Genomic DNA, 19910 nt, shown 5'->3' with positions numbered 1-19910 from the left:
ACAATAATTGTCCTTCCTTTGCTCTTGTCCTTGTTCTTCTACACCTGCTTCTACTTTTTAATGTTTATTTATTTGAGAGAGAGAGAGAGAGAGGGAGAGAGAGAGAGAGAGAGAGAGAGAGAGAGAGCTAGCAGGGGAGGGGCAGAGAGAGAGGGAGACGCAGAATCTGAAGCAGGCTCCAGGCTCTGAGCTGTCAGCACAGAGCGCAATGGCAGGGCTCGAACCCATGAACCCGCGAGATCATGACCTGAGCCGAAGTTGGATGCTTAACCGACCGAGTCACCCAAGGGTCCCTTGTATTCCTGCTTCTAATATTTTTGGTTTCCTTGGCTTCATCTCCCATTTCTGGCTCCGAAACCCCAGTTTTTATGTTATCAAAACTGTTCTTTTCCCTTTCTGGGTATTCCCATCCCCGGCTCCATTGGGGCTCCTCCCACCCATTGAATCCTTTGCCATCCTCTGCTTCCTGCCCCTGCTGGGCTTCTTCCATCATCTACAGTTTGAATAGACAAGGTTTGCCTACATCACAGTCTTGCTGAGGATTCAGACCTGTGTGCACATTAAAAATCAAAGGCTCGTGGGTTCATTTATTCTTTAAACAGACAGTGATTAAGGCTTTTCTTTGCGGCAAGCACTGGAGACCCAAGATTAAACAAATATTTCCCACCTTCAAGAACTTCAGGTATCAGAAGAATCCCGAAATTTACAAATACTTTAAAAAACATTAAGGCATTCAGGAACAATTTAATGTATTTCTTTTCCTTGTGTTAATGTGGAGCACATGGTGGCGGACTCCTTCACTACACAGATTCAAGCTACTGTCGACTTTGACGCCCTATTCCTGAATTTTGATTTTTTATGGTCGCCACTAGGCACTTGATCTTCACAGCATTTGACACTGGTGACCACCTCCTTACTGGAATTCTTTCCTCTCCCACTGTCTTCTCAGCAGTCCTTCAACCAAACATTCTAATTTTGTTTTGTTTTGTTAGTATTTTATTTTTAAGTAATTTCTACACCGCTAGTGGGGCTCAAACTTACAACCCCTAGATCAAGAGTCACATGCTCTACCGACTGAACCAGCCAGGTACCCCCTTCAAGGAACATTCTGAATGCTCTTTGGAGGTTCCTTTTCCTTTGTTCACAACTACAATGTTGATGTTTTCTAGGCTCCATTCTTTCCTCTCTACGCACTTCCCTGGGCAGGTCACACTGACCTTTCGGTCGGTGTCTCAAACGAGCCTACTCTCGTACCTGAAACACTCCTCCTTACCCTTTTACTTGCCTGAAGTAACCTTTTCCCTACCCGTGTCCGGGTAGGCTCCCACAGCTTCCCATACTTAGCCCACCCAGGTAAGCAGTATCTGTCTGCCCGCGCTCCCACCAGTCTGCGCATTCTGGCGGCAGGGACCCCGCCTGGATTGCCCATCTCTGCATCTCCAGTGTCAGTCCTGCCCCGAGCCTTGAGCAGGTGTCCAACAACCAAGTATCTAGTAAACGAAAGAAAGAGTAAAGCCCTGTGCCAGGAAAGGACGGGCGTGGCTACATCCGGGGGGCCTAGAAGCAGGGCGCGAACCCGGGCTGGGAGGGCTCCCGCGCAGGGGCGGGAGGGCTCCCGCAGCTGACTGGCTCTCGAGCAGGGGGCCGCGGCGGCCGGGGTCGCCCAGCTAGAGCCACCGGCTACAGTTCATCGCCCCCGCGAGGCGAGGCCACAGAAGTCGCGTTGGCCCTTCGCCAACTCCTGCCACCTCCACCGCAGAGGAACGACGGCCGACCACCGTCTCCGCCGCGCTCTCGAGGCGCGCGGCGTTCTTGGCCCCGTCCGGCCACCGTTGCTTTCTATACAGCGGCGCCCCTGACCCGGAAGAGCATTCTCCTTAGCAACTGCGGGACCGCGGCGGCGCCAGCCTCCCGGGAGCGACGGTGAGGCCTCCCCGCCCCCGCTCCGCGCGCCCCACCTCGACCCTTTCCCTGGACCGGTCCCGGGTCTGACCTGCCACGTCTCCGCAGCGCTTAGCGGGGTACCTGCGGCGCCGGTCCTGGGCGAGCGCCCTCCGCCTCGGGCATCGCTCCCCGGCTCCGGCGTCGCCCCTGCCCACCACACGCCCCCCTCTCCCCCGCTCCCGGCCGACAGGGCCTGTCAGGCCCGGCTCCTCGCGCCGGGTCCTGCCGGCCCTCTCTCGTAGCCCCGTTAGGGGCGCGGATAAGAAAACCAGAATTAAGCAGAGCCTGTTGCTGTAGAGAGGACGCTTCCCGAGGCTCGGGTCACCTGTGGACGCGTTCTTATGGGTCCAGATACAGGTGTTTGGGACTGGCAGGGATGGAACCCTTGAGGAGCCGGGAAGGGCAGCCGCTTAATTAGAATGCTTGATGTTTGCCTGCTGCTTTGCGCTTTCCAAAGCGATGTCTTTTATCTGCTTTGTTGATCGTGGAGACTCTTGTAATTGAATATTTTCAACTGATCGTTTCCCGGGGATTAGGTTTCCTGTTTTTAGTGATGTGCGGTTAGTATTATGTAGCTTAGATTTTGTGTCTTCCAATTTTCTACGGAAGGAACTCTCCCTGGGACTGATTACCTTTGGGAAAAATTTCAAGTGAATTTTGCTACGTTGAAAAAAGTAGGGGCAGGTGTTGTTAATATCTGATTTGCATTTGAAAAGACCCAGTGATACTGAAAACCTCCCTTTATTGAGTTTGTAGGTGTGGTACTAAGAAAACTCTAAACCTTGTTTGAACATTGTTAGATAACAATTTTATATTTAATGATAATAGAGTTAGGGGCGCCTAGGTGGCTCAGTCAGTTGAGTGACTTTAGCTCAGGTCTTGATTTCACGATGGTTGGCTTCCAGGCCGGCATCGGGCTCTGTGCTGACAGCTCAGAGTCTGGAGCCTGCTTCACATTCTGTGTCTCCCTCTCTCTCTGCCCCTCCCCCCTCTCTCTTTCTCAAAAATAAACATTAATGATGAAAGAGTTAAAGCAGGCATGCGAACAATGTTCGGGAATGACATTTGGGAATAAAAGTACAGGAATTTCGATACCAAAATCCATTAATCAGCACGGTATAGTAAGTGTTTAACGAACACCCACAGTGTTCTAGGTACGTGAAAGGATACAAAATAAGAGACCGTACACATTACATTATTGGAAAAACTACAAAATAGCATTTGTTTAAATACAGAATCAGAGGAGAGAGCAGTATGGGCTGGAGTTTTCTGTAACATGTTTATGGATTATATCTCTAAAGTATAGGTACAATTTGTGTTTGTATTGGAGGGGACAGGGAATCCTAAACAGTTTCGTATGTTAAGTGTGCACGTGACATTTTGTAGTCCTTATTTAAAGCTCTATGGTCACTTGATTCTATTTCACTCTTAGTAAAAATCAGTCTGGCGTTTTTTTCTGTTTGAGATCTAAATGAATATGGTTAATATCAGGAGGCTTTGCCACTGAAGAGATTCATTCCTTTGCTTTTGTGATGGTCTTACTTTTATATGAGACACCACAGTTTTCAGTAAAGTTAGTTACTAGTTCCTATATACTTAAGAGTTTTGTGAAATGTTGCTTTTAATATTTGACAGCTATTTCCAGAGTGCTTCCTATGTAGGAGGCATTGTATCAAGAAATACCAAAAACAGGTTACTTGACAAGGAGTAGTTTTGCTTTATCTGCAGTGTATGTGTGTGTGTGTTTGTATGTTTTACCCATCAGCCTTTGATGCTCAGCATTTGCATAGGGACATAGAAGGACCAGAGAAATGGATACAGGCATCTGAATTGACTTTTTTTTTTTCCCCCGTAAGAGTTGAATAGGGATTTTAGGCTCAGTTGCTTTGGATGTCCTTCAAAGATTCATTAAGGAGACCTCTTACAGTGTTTTATTGCTTTCTTAGAGTTTTAGTGGCCATTTATTAACTTTTTCCAAAGTATTTGAGTGCCTATTTGGTGTATTGTGCTTTTGTTGGAAATGGGGGAGAGTGAACACATCCGTGGCTCCTGTCTTCAGCAGATGATACCAAATAATCACACGAATGTGAAACTGCAGATTTTTTTCTTTTCTTTTTTTGATTTAGGGAAGTCACGGGAACGACATTTGAACTAAGATCTGAAGGATGCACAGGAAAGGAAGAGTGTTCCAGTCAGACCCAACAGCACAGGCAAAGGACAGGAGAGGACAGCACAGGCATTCATGGGGAGGACTGGAGATTTAGGGTACAGCTCTATGTAGAGAACAGGAAGAGTGTTGGAAGAATCTGGTGGGAGGGGGCTGGAGAGGTGGGCCACAGGGCCTTGTAAGCAGGTTGAGGAGCTTTTCTTATCTTTCGAGTAAAGAGAAGCCTCTATACCGTTTTACTTAGAGACTTCTGCTGGATTGCAGGTGGGGACGACACTGCTACATTGTGTTTATATAGCCTGCTTTGTATTTCTACCTTTGCTTAGTATTTGTATCGTCTTCTTCCTCATTTCCCCAACGTGCTTCCTCAGTGTTACTGTAGTTGGAGAAGCTTCCATGTCCTACCAGCGAGATGTGTCCACTTTTTTTTTTTCTTAATTGAGAGAAAAGGAATTTTAGGGATTAGTATTGGACACTAGAAGTTAGCTGATTTGAAATATTTTTGCATCAGTATGACTGCTAGGGCACTAACTTCTGAGACCTGTTTCTTTTTAGTTATTGCAATAAAAACACATAATATAAAACTTACCCTCTTAACCATTTTTAAGTATACAGTTCAGTGATGTTAACTATATTTACAATGTTGTGTAACAGATCACTGGGACTTTTTTTTTTATCTTGGAAAACTAAAACTGTACCCAATGAACATCTTCCTGTTTCTTCCTCCAGCACCTGCCCCCCCCCCCCCAGCTCCTAGTAGATTTGAGTTTTATTGCTCTAAATGCTTTTTGAAAGAATCATATTTGTACCACATTTTGTAGTGCTTATCTCAGAATGCCTCACCTCAGAATCAGGTCAGTTGATTTTGGGTATTGGACTGGAAACAATTTTGAGATGGTTCCATATTTTAAGTACAAAAAAACATAACAAAGCATTTTCTTAGACGGGGAAGATTTGTAAACTTTTCTTTGCAGTTTTCCCATTTTATCCCGGACTTTGTATTCCTGTAGTGTTGTATAAGTAGTCTTATAGAATCCAGTTTGTTTTTATTTTTTATTTATTTTTAAATTTTTAAATATTTATTATTGAAAGACAGATATAGGGCATGAGCATGGGAGGGGCAGAGAGAGGGGGAGACACAGAATCTGAAGCAGACTCCAGGCTCTGAGCTGTCAGCACAGTGCTGATGCGGGGCTCAAACTCACAAACTGCAAGATCACGACCCTAGCCGAAGTTGGACGCTTAACTGACTGAGCCACCCAGGTGCCCCTAGAAGCCAGTTTTTAGAATGACCATTGAACCTTTTGAAAATTGGTTTTTTTTTTTTTTTTTTGCTTTAAATGGGGAGTTGCTGTGGAAAGTAAAGTTCATTTTCATTCAAATATTACTGAGCACGTGCACAAATCAGACTGTGGGCCTGGAATGGTTCTGTAGATCCCTCTGAGGTCCAACTGTCCGTGCCATTACTGGTGACATCAGGGAGACAGCCAGATTCTTGTTGTCTTTATTAGATGGAAGGTAGTGGTGGAGCTGTGTCATAGACTCTGGGTCTAAAGTTCTCTCTGGTCCAGCAAGAGAGTGGACCCAGGATTAAAATGTGAGAGATAGCTAATGTCTGGGAGAAGACAGGAGCCCCAAATAAGGGTCCTTGCTCCATATTTGTTAAGATCAGAAGGCTGACAAATGTGATGGGCGTGCACAAAGAGATAATGAATCTGTGAACATTAACTCATGGGCATGAGGGAAAGGGGGTTTTGAAGATATATGGTGTTAGGAGTTTGGGTCTATATAAACCAAAATCCTGGTGCCGGGCAGATGGATGTTAAGGGTAGACCTGAGGTGCTGTGTCTGTTTATCTTAGCCAGCCTAGGGGATAAGACAGACAGAGAATGCAACCTCAGGGTCAAAAGCCACCTTTCTTTTGCTAATCAGCTCTGCTCTGGGTAGCTTCACCCCTCAGTGGTCTATCACCCTATTTACCTGTTTACCTAATTTGGTTCTTCCTTCCTGTGAAAGCAGCTTTCTGCTATAGTACTAAATTGGGGGGCCTTTTCGCCCTGAATACCTAATCTCATATACCTTTGCCCCCCCCCCCCCCCCGCAATCTTGGGGCCTCTGCCCTGTCTATACTTATTTACCCAATCTCGTTTACCCACACTTGGGTGTGAGCATCCTATGGCTTTGTAATTCTTTTTGTCTTGTTGACCCATCAGTGCAGGCTCAGGGAATCATTCCTAAGCTTATTCCCCACAGAGCTGCTCCTTTGTGTCACATCAAGGGAGATAGAAGGATTTGACGAGAACTTTTCAGATAGCATTTTTTGGAACCATAGCAAGAACTTGATGTCCCAGAGTTGCAATTATGAGATTAACTCTCATGTTGAGACTGGAAGTGGTTGGGTTTAGTCAACTATTAGTCCAAAGAGACTTAGTTTTCTATTTTTTTTTTCCTATGGTGGTAAAATTTACCATCTTAACCATTTTTAAGGGTTCTGTTCAGTGGTATTAAATACATTCATAATGTGGAAACATCACCACCATCCATCTCCATAACTATTTTTTGTCTCATAAAACTGAAACTCTATGCTCATTAAACACCAACTTATTCTTTCCTCTCCCCAGCCTCTGGCAACTACTATTCTACCTCTGTCTCTATGATTTTGGGCACTCTGAGTACCTCAGAAGTGGAATCATACAGTATTTTTTTGTGACTGGCTTATTTCATTTAGCATAATATTTATTTGTTTGTTTGTTTAAATGTTTATTTATTTTTGAGAGAGAGACAGAGCATGAGTGGGGTAGGGGCAGAGAGAGGGAGACACAGAATCTGAAGCAGGCTTCAGGCTTTGAGCTGTTAACACAGAACCCGATGTGGAGCTCGAAATCAAACCACAAGATTATGACCTGAGCCAAAGTCAGACACTTAACTGACCAAGCCACCCAGGCACCCCTAGCATAATATTCTTAAGGTTCATCCATATTGTAGCATATATCAGAATTTCCTCCTTTTAATTTTTTAAATTTAATTCAATTTAAAATATTTTTTAAATATTTATTTTTGAGAGAGAGAAAGAGTACAAGCGGGGGAGGGGCAGAGAGAGAGGGAGACAATCCAAAGCAGGCTCCAGGCCCTGAGCTGTCAGCACAGAGCCCGACATGGGGCTTGAATCCACGAACTGTGGGATTGTGACCTGAGCCAAAGTGGGACGCTTAAGCGGCTGAGCCACCCAGGTGCCTCAGAGTTTCCTCCTATACCACGTTTTGCCTATCCATTCATCTGTTGGTGAACACTTGGGTTGCTTCCACGGTTTAGCTGTTGTGCATAATCCTGCTCTGAACATGAGTGTACCATCCAACTACTTTTGATTCTTTTCTTACATCCTAATACAGCTGCCTCTGGGATGCACCAGCGTTGGCAGACAAGAGACAGTGTTCATACTGGCAGGGAAGGACTGTAATGTGGCACAGAGTACAGGGAAAATGTCACTCATGAAATCACCTGGGACTGATAAGGACTGATAGAGGTACCTGCCTCAGAAAAATGCCTTCCAATTAGAAAGTAAAGAAGAGGAAGGGGCTTATCATTTATGGAGCCACCTCTCCTCCTGTGTGTCAAATAATTCATATGCATTATGTCACTGATACCAAGTTTTGTCCAATGAGAAAGATGATTTGATTCTTGGACTGATAAGAAAATTGAGGCTCAGGGAGTATACTTAAGTCGTAAGGCAGTATGTGTTAGGACCGAAGTATGGACCCGTGTCTGATTCCAAAGCCCACATTCCTTTCGTAACACTGCATCATGCTACTTCTGTAAACCATGTTCCGATATCAGCATCAATGGTGGGCATGAGAATATCAACATAAATAGTGCGGGACTATAAAGAAGAGGGCGAGTAATGAAGTAGGCTGATACAGTAGGAAGTCTTAAAAACCTTTTAAATGAAGGAAAGTATTGTTATCTGGTAGACTGGAGAGCTTGGGTGACCAAACCTCGAGGAGGCAGAACGTCATGCGATGCTAATGGAGGAACTCTGCTCTTGAGGTTCCTGGGCAGATTTCCTTTAATGAAATTGGATTGTTTCTCCCATTAGACTTGGATGAGGAAGAGAGGTTGGTAGTGATTGCCTCCGTGCTGAGGGGTCCAGAGAGAAGCCCCAGACATTTCTCTTTAACTTCTCCTCATTTAGAGAGCATTTCTCCACGTGGGAAATAGTTGCTTCTTTTCCTTTGCCATTGTCAGCTTTAATCCATTTTAAAGGATTGAATATGAAACCACAGCAGCAGTTACGATACCAAGGAAGAGATAATAGCACATTGTTATTTTTGTTTAATCCTACTTAAAATAAAAGCAGCAGTTTGCATGGCTTATTATTCTTTTTAGTTCTTTTAGGTTTATTTTATTATCATTTATTTTTTTTTAAGTTTTTATTTAATTTGAGAGAGACAGAGAGAGAGAGCAGGGGAGGGGCAGAGAGAGAGAGAGAGAGAGAGGGAGAGAATCCCAAGCAAGCTCCACACTGCCAGCACAGAGCCCAATGTGGGACTCGAACCCACAAGAGATCATGACCTGAGCTGAAAGAGACCCACTGAGATCATGACCTGAGCTGAAACCAAGAGTCAGATGCTTAACCAGCTGAGCCACCCAGGCTCCCCCTTTAAGTTTTTTTAAATGAAAAAATATTTGAGTTGTTCAGAGCTCTTTTGCTCCAATAAGACATTTGTTTTCTTTATGATTTACTGAATTTTGCTAGTTTAAATCAGTCTTTCTTTGTAGCTCGGAAATAAGGATGAGCCATGAATTTTATGACTAAAATGCACATTACTAACAGGGAATAATTTTACATGAATGAATTAGGGCCCAATTTTTATTTAAAGGATTACTGATTACTAGTTAAGACTATATTTTTAAAAAACTGATTTACTGAGGAATAGTTGTCATATTACAAGCTGTACATATTTAAAGTATACAGTTTGAGTTAAAAAAAATTTTTTTTAAAGCTTTTTAAGTAATCTCTGTACCCAGTGTGGGGCTTGAACTCACAACTCTGAGGTCAAGAGTTGCACACTTCACTGACTGAGCCAGCCAGGTGCTCCCAGTTTGTTAAGTTTTGACATATGTATGAACTCATCATCACAAACAAGGTAGTGAATAAATCCATCACGCCCAGAGTTTTCCTTCTTGGTCCCCATCCCAGATAACCACTGATATTTCTGTCATTATATATTAATTTTCATTTCCTAGGATTTCCTAGAGTTGTATATAAATGGAACCACACAGCATGTAGTTATGCTTTTTTCACTCAGCATAATTATTTTGAGATTCACTCCCGTTTTTTAGTATATCAATAATTGATTCCTCTTTCATGCCTAGTAATATTCCTTTGTATGGATGTATCACAGATTACTAATACATTCATTTATTGATGGACATATTGGTTCTTTCCAGTTTTTAACTGGTAACAAAGAAGGCTGCTATGAACATTTGTGTACAAGTCTTTGTGTGAACATATACTTTTGTTGTTCTTTTTGTATGCTTAACTTTGAAAGAAACTGTCAAAACTTCCAAGTACTATTTTGTATTCCTACCAGCAGTGTATAAGAGGTCCACTCCCTTGGGGCGTCTGGGTGGTTCAGTCGGTTAAGCATCTGGCTCTTGATTTTGGCTCAGGTCATGATCTCACTGTCTGTGGGGTTGAGCCCTGCGTTGGGCTTGGTGCTGGCCATGGATCCTGCTTAAGATTCTCTGTCTCTCTGTCTCTCTCACTGTCTCCCTCTTCCCCCCACCCGTCTGGCACTCCCCTACTTTTGCGCACTCTCTCAAAATAAACAAACTTAAAAATAAAACAAATAAACTTAAAAAAAAAAGTTCACTCCCTCCACATTCTTGTTAACACTTGGTATGCCAGTCTTTTCAACTTCAGACATTCTAATAGATGTGTAGTGGTATTTCATTGTGGTCTGGATTTATATTTCTCGAATGACTGGTGATGCTGAGTATCTTTTCACATAGCTTCTTTGGTGAAGTGTCTGTTTTTATTTTTTTTATTTTTTATTTTTTTTAAGTTTATTTATTTTGGGTGGGGGGGGGGAAAGCAGAGAAAGAGGGAGAGAGAGAATCCCAAGCAGGCTCCACTCTCTCAGCACAGAGCCTGATGCGTGCGGGGCTTGAACTCAAAAACCACGAGATCATATCCCTAGCCAAGATCAAGAGTCAGATGCTTAACCCACTGAATCACCCAGGAGCCCCATGTTTTGTTTTGTTTTTGATGTTTATTTTTGAGAGAGTGGGCATGTGTATGAGTGAGCAAGGGAGGGGCAGAGAAAGAGCGAGACAGAGGATCTGAGGTAAGTTCTGTGCTGAGGGTGGAGAGCCTGACATGGGGCTTGAACCCATGAACCGTGAGATCATGATCTGAGCTGACGTCTGATGCTTAACTGATTGAGTCACCTAGGCACCCCTGGTGAAGTGTCTGTTTAAATCTTTTGTCCATTTTTAATTGGGTTCTGTGTTTTTTTTATTACTGAATTTTAGAAGTTTTTTTAAATATATTCTGGATATAAGTACTTTTTCAAATTTGCAAATATTTTTCCTTATCTCTTTTTATTCTCTTAATGGTGTCTTTTGAAGAGCAAAAGTTCTTAAATTTGATGAAGTCCAAATTACAATTTTTTTCTTTTGTTGCTGTTTTTGTTACTTTACCTAAGAAATCTTTTCCTATTTAACATCACTGAAATATTCTCCTATGTTCTAGGAGTTTTTGTTAGGTTATAGACTTAGACTATGATCCACTTTGAGTTTTTAAAAAAATTTTTTGTGTTTTATTTATTTTTGAGAGAGAGAGAGAGAGAGAGAGAGAGATTGTATGTATTGCATGTGCAAGTGGGGGAGGGGCAGAGAGAGAGGAAGACAGAGAATCCTAAGCAGGCTCCAGGCCCTGAGCCATCAGAGCAGAGCCTGATGGGGGCTCGAACTCATGAACTGTGAGACCATGACCTGAGCCGAAGTTGGACACTTAACTGTCTGAGCCACCCAGGTGTCCCTTGAGTTATATTTATGTATAGTACAAAGTATGGATTAAAGTTCTTTTTTTTATAATCTTTTTTTTGAAATTTAAATTCAAGTTAGTTAAAGTACAGTGTAGTATTGGTTGCAGGGGTAGAACTCAGTGATTCATCACTTCTGTATAATACCCAGTGCTCGTCCCAACAAGTACCCTCTTTAATGCCCATCGCCCATTTGGCCCATCCCCCCATCTGCCTTCTCTCCAGCAATTCTCAGTTTGCTCTCTGTATTTAAGAATCTCTTATGGGGGTGCCTGGGTGGCTCAGTTGGTTAAGCATCCGACTTTGGCTCAGGTCATGATCTTGTGGTTTGTGAGTTTAGCCCCACATCGGGCTCTTGTGCTGACAGCTTGGAGCCTGGAGCTTGTTTTGGATTCTGTGTCTCCTGCTCTCTCTGCCCCTTCCTTGCTCATGCTCTGTCTCTCAAAAATAAACAAACATTAAAAATAAATTAAAAAAAAAAGAGTCATTTACGGTTTGCTTCCTTCTGTTTTTATCTTCTTTTTCTTTCCCTTCCCCTATGTTCATCTGTTGTGTTTCTTAAATTCTATATATAAGTGAAATTATATATTTATCTTTCTCTGACTTTTTTCAGTTAACATAATACACTCTAGTTCCATCCACATTGATGCAAATGGCAAGATTTCATTCTTTTTGATCCCCAAGTAATGTTCCATTTTATACACACACGTGCGCGCGCACGCGCGCACACACACACACACACACACACACCACATCTTTGTCCATTCATCTGTAGATGGACATTTGGTCGCTTTCCATAATTTGGCTATTGTTGATAGTGCTGCTATAATCATTGGGGTCAATGTGCCCCCTTTGAATCAGCATTTTTATATCCTTTGGATAAATACCTAGTATTGCAGTTGCTGGGTCATGGAGTAGTTCTATTTTTAATTTTTTGAGGAACCTCCGTACTGTTTTCCAGAGTGGCTGCACCAGTTTGCATTCTCACCAGCAGTACAGAAGTGTTCCCCTTTTTCCACATCCTTGCCAACATCTGTTGTTTCCTGAGTTGTTTGTTTTAGCCATTAATGTTCATTTTTTTACATATAGAATCCAGTTGTTCTAGAATCATTTGTTGAAAAGACTATTCACTAAATTGCCTTCTGCATAGGTTGGAAATCTACTTATATACGTGTTGTTCTATTTCTGGACTCCCTTTTCTGTTCCATTGATCTATTTGTCTTGATGCCAATACTACATTGTTTAGATTACTATAGTTTTATAATAGGACTTGGAGTAAGCGTTGCTGCTCTTTTTCCAGATTTTGGCTCTTAAAGGTTTTTTTCATTTCTATATTAATTTTAGAATCAGCTTTGTCAACTTTTCCAGAGTCTGCCTGAGAATTTGAGATTGTATTGTATTTATAGATTTGTTTGAGGAGAACTACCTCTTAATGATGTTGTGTCTTCCAACCCATGGACATGCTGTAGTCTCCATTTATTTAGGTTTTATTTAATTTTTCTGAGAAAATTGTAGTTTTCACTGGGCAAATCATGTACATCTTTTGTCATGTTATCCCTACATATTTCATATGTATTTTCTTAAAACAACTGTTTTTTAAACATTTATTTATTTTTGAGAGAGAGAAAGAGAGAATGTAAACAGGAGAGGGGTAGAGAGAGACAGAGACACAGAGTCTGAAGCAGGCTCCAGGCTCTGAGCTGTCAGCACAGAGCCCAACGCGGGGCTCGAACTCACAGACCGCGAGATCATGACCTGAGCCGAAGTTGGCCACTTAACCAACTGAGCCACCCAGGCACCCCTTTAAAAATTTTTTTAATGTTTATTTTTGAGAGACAGCACAAGCAGGGGAGGGGCACAGAGAGAGACACACAGAATCTGAAGCAGGCTCCAGGCTCTGAGCTGTCAGCACAGAGCTGGACACAGGACTCCCCTCTTGAACCCACAAGATCATGACCTGAGCCGAACTTAACTGACTGAGCCACCCCGGCACCCCTCTGTTTCTCTGTACTTAATGTGTCTTTTTCTCAGCTGCCTTTACAATTTTTCCTTTAAACTGCTTTTAAGCAATTTAACTATGATGCATCTCTTACCATAGTTTTCTTTCTTTTTTGTGTGTGTGTGTGATTGTGTCATTGAACTTGGATTTATGGTTTTATAGTTTTATCAAATTTGGAAAACTTTTGGCTATTATTTCTTCAGATATTTTTTCTTTCTCCACCTTCCCTCCCTGTTTTGCAGATTTCACTTACACATATATTTGATTGCTTAAAGTTGTCCCCTAACTCACTGATGCTCTCTTAATTTACTCTTTTTTCTTTGTTTTTCATTTTAGATAGTTCCTATTGCTATATCTTCAGGTTTATTAATTTTTTCTTTAGCAGTGTCTAATCTGCTATTAATCCCATCCAGTGTATTTTTCGTTTCAGGCATCATAGTTTTTAACTCTAGATGTTTGATTTGGATCTTTTTTATATCTTCAGTGTCTCTTAACCCATTCAGTCTTTCTTCTTTTTGAACATATAGAATACAGTTCTAATAACTACTACTTTCCTGTCCTTTTTTGTTACTTTCCTGTCCTTTTTTGTTATTTCCATACATTTCTACATTGTTTATCTTTGTCTTTCTGTCTCTCTTTTTCTCTCTTTCACATATCCTATTTATTAAAGAAGAAAGGCAAGACATTTAATAATTTTTTAATTTTGTATGTTTGGAAACAGGCTTAAGAAAGTTAGATGGTTGGGGGTCACCTGGGCGGCTCAGTTGTTAAGTGTCTGACTCTTAATTTCAGCTCAGGTCATGGTCTCATGGTTGGTGAGTTCTAGCTGCTCATCTGGCTTCACTTTGCTCCGTGCTGCCTGGAGCCTACTTGGGATCCTCTCTCTCCCTCTCTCTCTGTCCTGTCCCCATTTGCATGTGTGTACACTTTCTCTCTCTCTCTCTCTCTCTCAAATAAATAAACCTAAAAAAAAGTTAAAAAAAAGAAAAGTAGTTTGGTTTGGTCAGGGTTAGATAGTTAACGTTCAGATTTAAATCTAGGTTTTTCACAACTTCTGCTCTTTCTGTTACTCCTGCCTCAATAGGAGGGATAAGATAAATACAGAACTAAAAAGAGTAGGGAAGGAATCATAATAGAGAAGAATTATGCAAGATCTTAAGAGAGTATGTAGGTCAGAAAGACTTCTAAGGATGCAAGAAGCATTTGGGATGAAACTTTCAGGACAGGTAAGATTTTGGAGGTTGTTCTAATGAGGGTGAAGCATTTGAGGAGGAGAGAAGAGTGTATTTCAGTGTGTGGGGTTGGGAGATTGGGGCATGCGCTTAGCTGAATTGGGTAGGAATATGGAAAGCAGATGACTAGGGAGGTTGGCCTGAATTTGTGGAGTATTTTTGATGTCTGGCTTTAACACCACTTTCTTTTTCTTTTCTTTTCTTTTCTTTTCTTTTCTTTTCTTTTCTTTTCTTTTCTTTTCTTTTCTTTTCTTTTCTTTTTTTTTTTTTAACACCACTTTCTAATATCCCTGCCTCTTCAACTGCTGCATGCTTCTGACAAAGGGATGGTGTCTTTAAAAATTGTTTTCATTACATAGTATAGTCTTGCACATAATTCACAGGTATTGATTGATTAATAACATCTTATAGTACCATTAATTATACTTTATTACTACTTGTGATTGCATTGCTTATTGTATAAGAAGTCTCAAATCCTGTGTTCATAAAATTCCTTCCAAACAAGTCAGCATACTTTATGCTAATTCATCTATTGATTGTCTCAGCAGTCATCTTACCATACGTAAAGAATATCCCACTTCCTCAGGCAGCCAGAATCCTGCTTCAACTTAAGGGTCATTGTGTAATCTTGTACTGTTCTAATGCAAGGAATGCTCAGATGATAGTGTTGTGGGCAGAGCCCAAGCCTGATTCTCTTGGACTTTTTCACTTCTGGCTGGGAGGGAAGAGTACACGCGGTACTGCCCTTGAACTCACAACTGCCCACTACGTGCAGCGTTGACTCTGACACTGCACGTGCTCAACTGGGCTCACTCTCATCTTTGTTCAGTATCTCAATTGAGAGCTGAAGTTTCAACCAGGGTTTCATTGAGTTTCAATCAATTCAAAATTAATTAATGGAAAAATAATCTTACCGTTCAAATTACATCATTCTTCCTGCATTGCTTTTAATTTTCTTTGCAAACCTTTTTACTCTTGAGTTCTGGCAAGCGCCCTCTGTGCTGGAGTTCCCGAAGTGATTGCTAGTGATTCTCAGTGAGTTTGATCAAAGAGTGCATTATTGCTGTATTACATGCTGTAATACATTGTTGTAGTACATTCTTTACTGTAAACCCTCCCTACCCCCATAAATCTCCTTGTTAATGCAACTTTAGAAGAAGAGGAAAATCAAGGATTTTGCTAACTCCTAACAGGTGTCTACTTAGAAGGACAACAGAACCCAGCATATTTTCAGTGGCAAACATTGAATCTAGTCTTCTTTGTTTTACTTTTTATTTTTTTACTTTTTTTTTTTTTAAACGTTTATTTATTTTTGAGACACGGAGAGACAGAGCATGAACATGCGGGAGGGGCAGAGAGAGAGGGAGACACAGAATCGGAAGCAGGCTCCAGGCTCTGAGCCATCAGCCCAGAGCCCGACGTGGGGCTCGAACTCACGGACGTGAGATCGTGACCTGAGCTGAAGTCGGATGCTTAACCGACTGAGCCACCCAGGCGCCCCTGTTTTACTTTTTAAATTTGAGTGTAGTTGACACAATTTGACATTAGTTTCAAGTGTACAACATAGTGATTCAATTTCTTTATATGTTATGCTATGCTCACCACCAAGTGTAGCTACCACCTGTCACCATACAAAGCTGCTACAAGATCACTGGCTGTATGCTGTGCCTGTTTATTCCCACATTGTTCTTTTTTTTTTTTTTTTTTTAATTATGGTCTTTTATTAAATACTGAGAAGTTATAAAATAACATATGCAAAACATGTGTAAGGTGTACAGAGTAATAGGACGGTGAATACCCATGTAACCAACCACCCAGTGTAGGAAAAAATTGCCATTGCCATTAAAGATCTACATTCTTGTTTGTAATGCCACCTCTCCTTTTCTTTTTCAGAAGTAACCTATGTTTTATATTTTCTTTATACTTGGGTCACATCATTTGTATCCTTAAACTGTTACTTAATTTTGCATGTTTTTGAAGTTTGTAGAATGGAATCATAATGCAGATATTTTTTAGTGATTTGCTTCTCCCTAGAACATGGGTGTCTGCTTTGGTCACATTTTGCAAATAATTAATCCTGGGCTGCTTGTACTTAGCACAATTTATTTTCTTTCTTTCTTTCTTTCTTTCTTTCTTTCTTTCTTTCTTTCTTTCTTTCTTTCTTTCTTTCTTTCTTTCTTCTAGAGAATGGGTGTAAGTGAGCGAGGGGCGGAGAGAGAGAGAGAGAGAGAGAAGTGGGATTCACCCTAAGCAGGCCTCGAGCTCACCCGAAGGGGGGCACAAGTTCACCTGAAGCAGGGCTTGAACTCACCCAATGTGGGACTTGAACTCATGAACTGTGAGATCATGATCTGAGCCAAAGTCAGATGCTTACCGACTGAGCCACCCAGGCACCCCATAATTTTATTTCTTAATAATTTTCCTCACTAGTCTCATAAAGAATAAGATTCATATGTTTCTGCCTTTTAGAAAAAAAAAAAAAAAGATAATGCTTTCTGACTGGATAAAAATAACCCGGTTTCCTTTGGGGTATTCCATCTCCAGGCACTCCAGGCCGTACCTCAGTGACTGGGTAGAAGTCCTTGAAGATGGCTCATTTTTGCTGTCTTTCCCCCTTATACTTTACCTTGGGCAGCCTGGACACTCCCTGTTTTTCAGATAGGTATCGTTTTGGGATTTTTTATCCTGACTGCACATAAGAATCACCTGGGGAGATTTAATGCCCATGCCTAGGCCAAAGACCAATTAAATCTGAATATTTCTTTTTGTGATTGCTCCTATCTTTGGCCTGTTCTTTTTTTTTTTAACTTTTTATTTTTTAATTTTTTTTAACGTTTATTTTTTGAGAGAGAGAGAGAGAGAGAGACAGAGCATGAGCAGGGAGGGGCATAGAGAGGGGGAGACACAGAATCGGAAGCAGGCTCCAGGCTCTGAGCTGTCAGCACAGAGCCCGACGGGGGGCTCAAACTCACAGACCACGAGATCATGACCTAAGGCGAAGTCGGACGCCCACCTGACTGAGCTGCCCAGGTGCCCCTAACTTTGTGTTAATTGGTTTACTTCTTTCGTATCGACTTGTAGGTCTTGACATTTTTGGTATATTAATCTTTTTTTTTTTTGTTTTTAATTTATTTTTGGGACAGAGAGAGACAGAGCATGAACGGGGGAGGGGCAGAGAGAGAGGGAGACACAGAATCGGAAACAGGCTCCAGGCCCCGAGCCATCAGCCCAGAGCCCGACGTGGGGCTCGAACTCACGGACCGCGAGATCGTGACCTGGCTGAAGTCGGACGCTTAACTGACTGCGCCACCCAGGCGCCCCTGTATATTAATCTTTGAATTCTTATATATTGCAGATATTTTTTCTCAGTCTGTTTGGTCATTATGGTTTCTTTTGGTATACAGAAGTTTTTAATTTTTAAAATTTGAGTCTTTTCCTCTGGTTTCTGTGTTTTTTGTCTTAATTAAGAAGACTTTCTTTTCTTTTTTTTAAATGTTTATTTATTTTGAAAGAGCCTGTGAGTTGGGGAGGAGCAGAGAGAGAGAGGGAGAGAGAGAATCCCAAGCAGGCTCTGCTCTATTAGGGCAGGCTTGATGCCAGGCTTGATCTCATGAACCATGAGATCATGACCTGTGTGGAAATCAAGAGCCGGATGCTTAACCGACTGAGTCACCCAGGTGCCCCAGAACAGATCTTTTCTCGTTACTCTTTCTTTGCAAACATTTCCCATCATTCTGTGCATTTTGCTCTTACATTTGATACTTAAAAGTTTTTTTTTGCTGCTGTGAAATTCACGTCATAAAATCAGTCACCTTAAAGGGAACAATTCAGTGGCATTTAGTACATCCACAGTGTTGTCCTACCACCACCTCTATCTAATTCCAGAAGAAAGCCCTGTACCTGCTAAGCGTTGCTGCCTGTTCTTCCCTCTCCCTATCCTCTGGCAACCATCAATCTCTGTATGTCCCTGTGCATTTACCTATTCTGGATATTTCATATACATGGAATCATATATGGTCTTGTGTCTGGCTGCTTTCACTTAGCATAATGTTTTTCAGATTCATCCATGTGGTAGCATGGGCTAATTTTTCAAAAAAACCTCATTATTTATGGCCAAAAAAGTATTCCATTTGATGTATATGCCACAATTTATTTATTTATCCATTAATGGACTTTTGGGTTGTTTCTACCTTTTGGCTATTGTGAATAGTGCTGCTATGAACCTATGTGTATAAGTATTTGTTTGGATAATTATTTTCAACTCTTTTGGGTATATACCTAGAATTGGAGTTGCTGGGTCATATGCTCATTCTATGTTTAACTTTTCGAGGACCTTCCAAACTGTTTTCCACAGTGGCTGAACCATTTTACATATCTACCAGTAATTTATGAAAGTTCCAATTTCTCCACATCCTTGCCAATATTTGTTATTTTCTGGTTTGTGTTTTGCTTTGTTACAGCCTTTCTAGTGAGTGTGAAGGGAACCTCACTGTGGTTTGATTTACATTTTTTTGATGGCTAATGGTGTTGAGCATATTTTCATGAACTTGTTGGTCATGAATATATCTTCTTTGGAATAATGGCTATTCACATCCTTTGCCTTTTTTCTTCCATTTGATTGTTAAGATGAGATTGTAAAAAAAAAAAAAATCATGATTTGAATTTGTGATTATGTTGTAATTTTTTGACTAATTTACAGCTGACCTCTTTATAATCTTGTGTCTTTCTGGTCAAGAGCAGGGTTTGTTTATTTGTTTAGGTCTTTCGTGTGTTTTTAAAAAAATTTTAATGTTTATTTACTTTTGAGAGAGGGAGAGAGAGAGAGAGAGAGAGAGAGAGAGCGCGCGTGCCAAGGGCGAGCAGGGGAGGGACAGAGAGAGAGCGAGACAGAATCCAAAGCAGGCTCCAGGCTCCGAGCTGTCAGCACAGAGTTCCATGCTGAGCTGAAGTCGGATGCTTAACAGCTGAGCCACTCAGGTGCCTCTGTCATTTGGGTTTTTGAAAATGCTTTTAAAATTTACTTTAGATCTTAAATCTGTCTTACTAGTTTTATCCACAGGCATTTTGTGATTTTGGTTACTTCTTAGAATTGATGTTTTTCTCTCTCATGTTTTAATTTTTTAATTTATTTAAGATAAGAGATTTCACTTCTTTATTTTGTTTATTATTTTTGAGAGAGTGAGACCATGTGCACAAGAGCAGAGGAGGGACAAGAGAGAAAGAGAGAGAATCTTAAGCCAGCTCCATGCCCAGCACGGAGCCCAATGTGGGGCTCGATCTCACAATCCTGAGATCAAGACCTGAGCCAGAAACATGAGCTGGATGCTTAACTGATTGATCCACTCAGGCACCACTCAAGCATCTTTTTTTTTTAAGTTTATTTATTTATTTTGAGAGAGCGTAAGTCTGTGCGTGCGTGCGTGTGTGTGTGTGTGTGTGTGTGAGAGAGAGAGAGAGAGAGCGAGAGAGGGAGAGAGAGGGAGAGAGAGGGAGAGAGGATCCCAAGCAGGCTTTGTGCTGTC

General features: G+C 41.5%; 1 protein-coding gene across 5 annotated transcripts in view; it reads left to right on the top strand.

Annotated features, from left to right (window-relative positions):
* Window positions 1-1576: 1576 nt before the first annotated feature.
* DIS3L2 (DIS3 like 3'-5' exoribonuclease 2) overlaps window positions 1577-19910 on the top strand; it is a 346483-nt gene continuing 328149 nt past the window's right edge. For 3 of the 5 annotated variants that reach the window (XM_058701232.1, XM_058701212.1, XM_058701196.1), the window contains exon 1: window positions 1578-1923. The gene's annotated coding sequence lies outside the window, so the exon portion shown is untranslated. Of the gene's footprint in view, window positions 1924-1955; window positions 2302-19910 lie in introns of those variants that run through there. The other 2 variants (XM_058701221.1, XM_058701201.1) reach the window with 2 other exon arrangements.

The sequence above is a fragment of the Neofelis nebulosa genome, chromosome 2 (genome assembly GCF_028018385.1).
Source record: "Neofelis nebulosa isolate mNeoNeb1 chromosome 2, mNeoNeb1.pri, whole genome shotgun sequence".
In the NCBI taxonomy this organism is placed as follows: Eukaryota; Metazoa; Chordata; class Mammalia; order Carnivora; family Felidae; genus Neofelis; species Neofelis nebulosa.
This window is presented reverse-complemented; position numbering and strand designations above follow the sequence as displayed.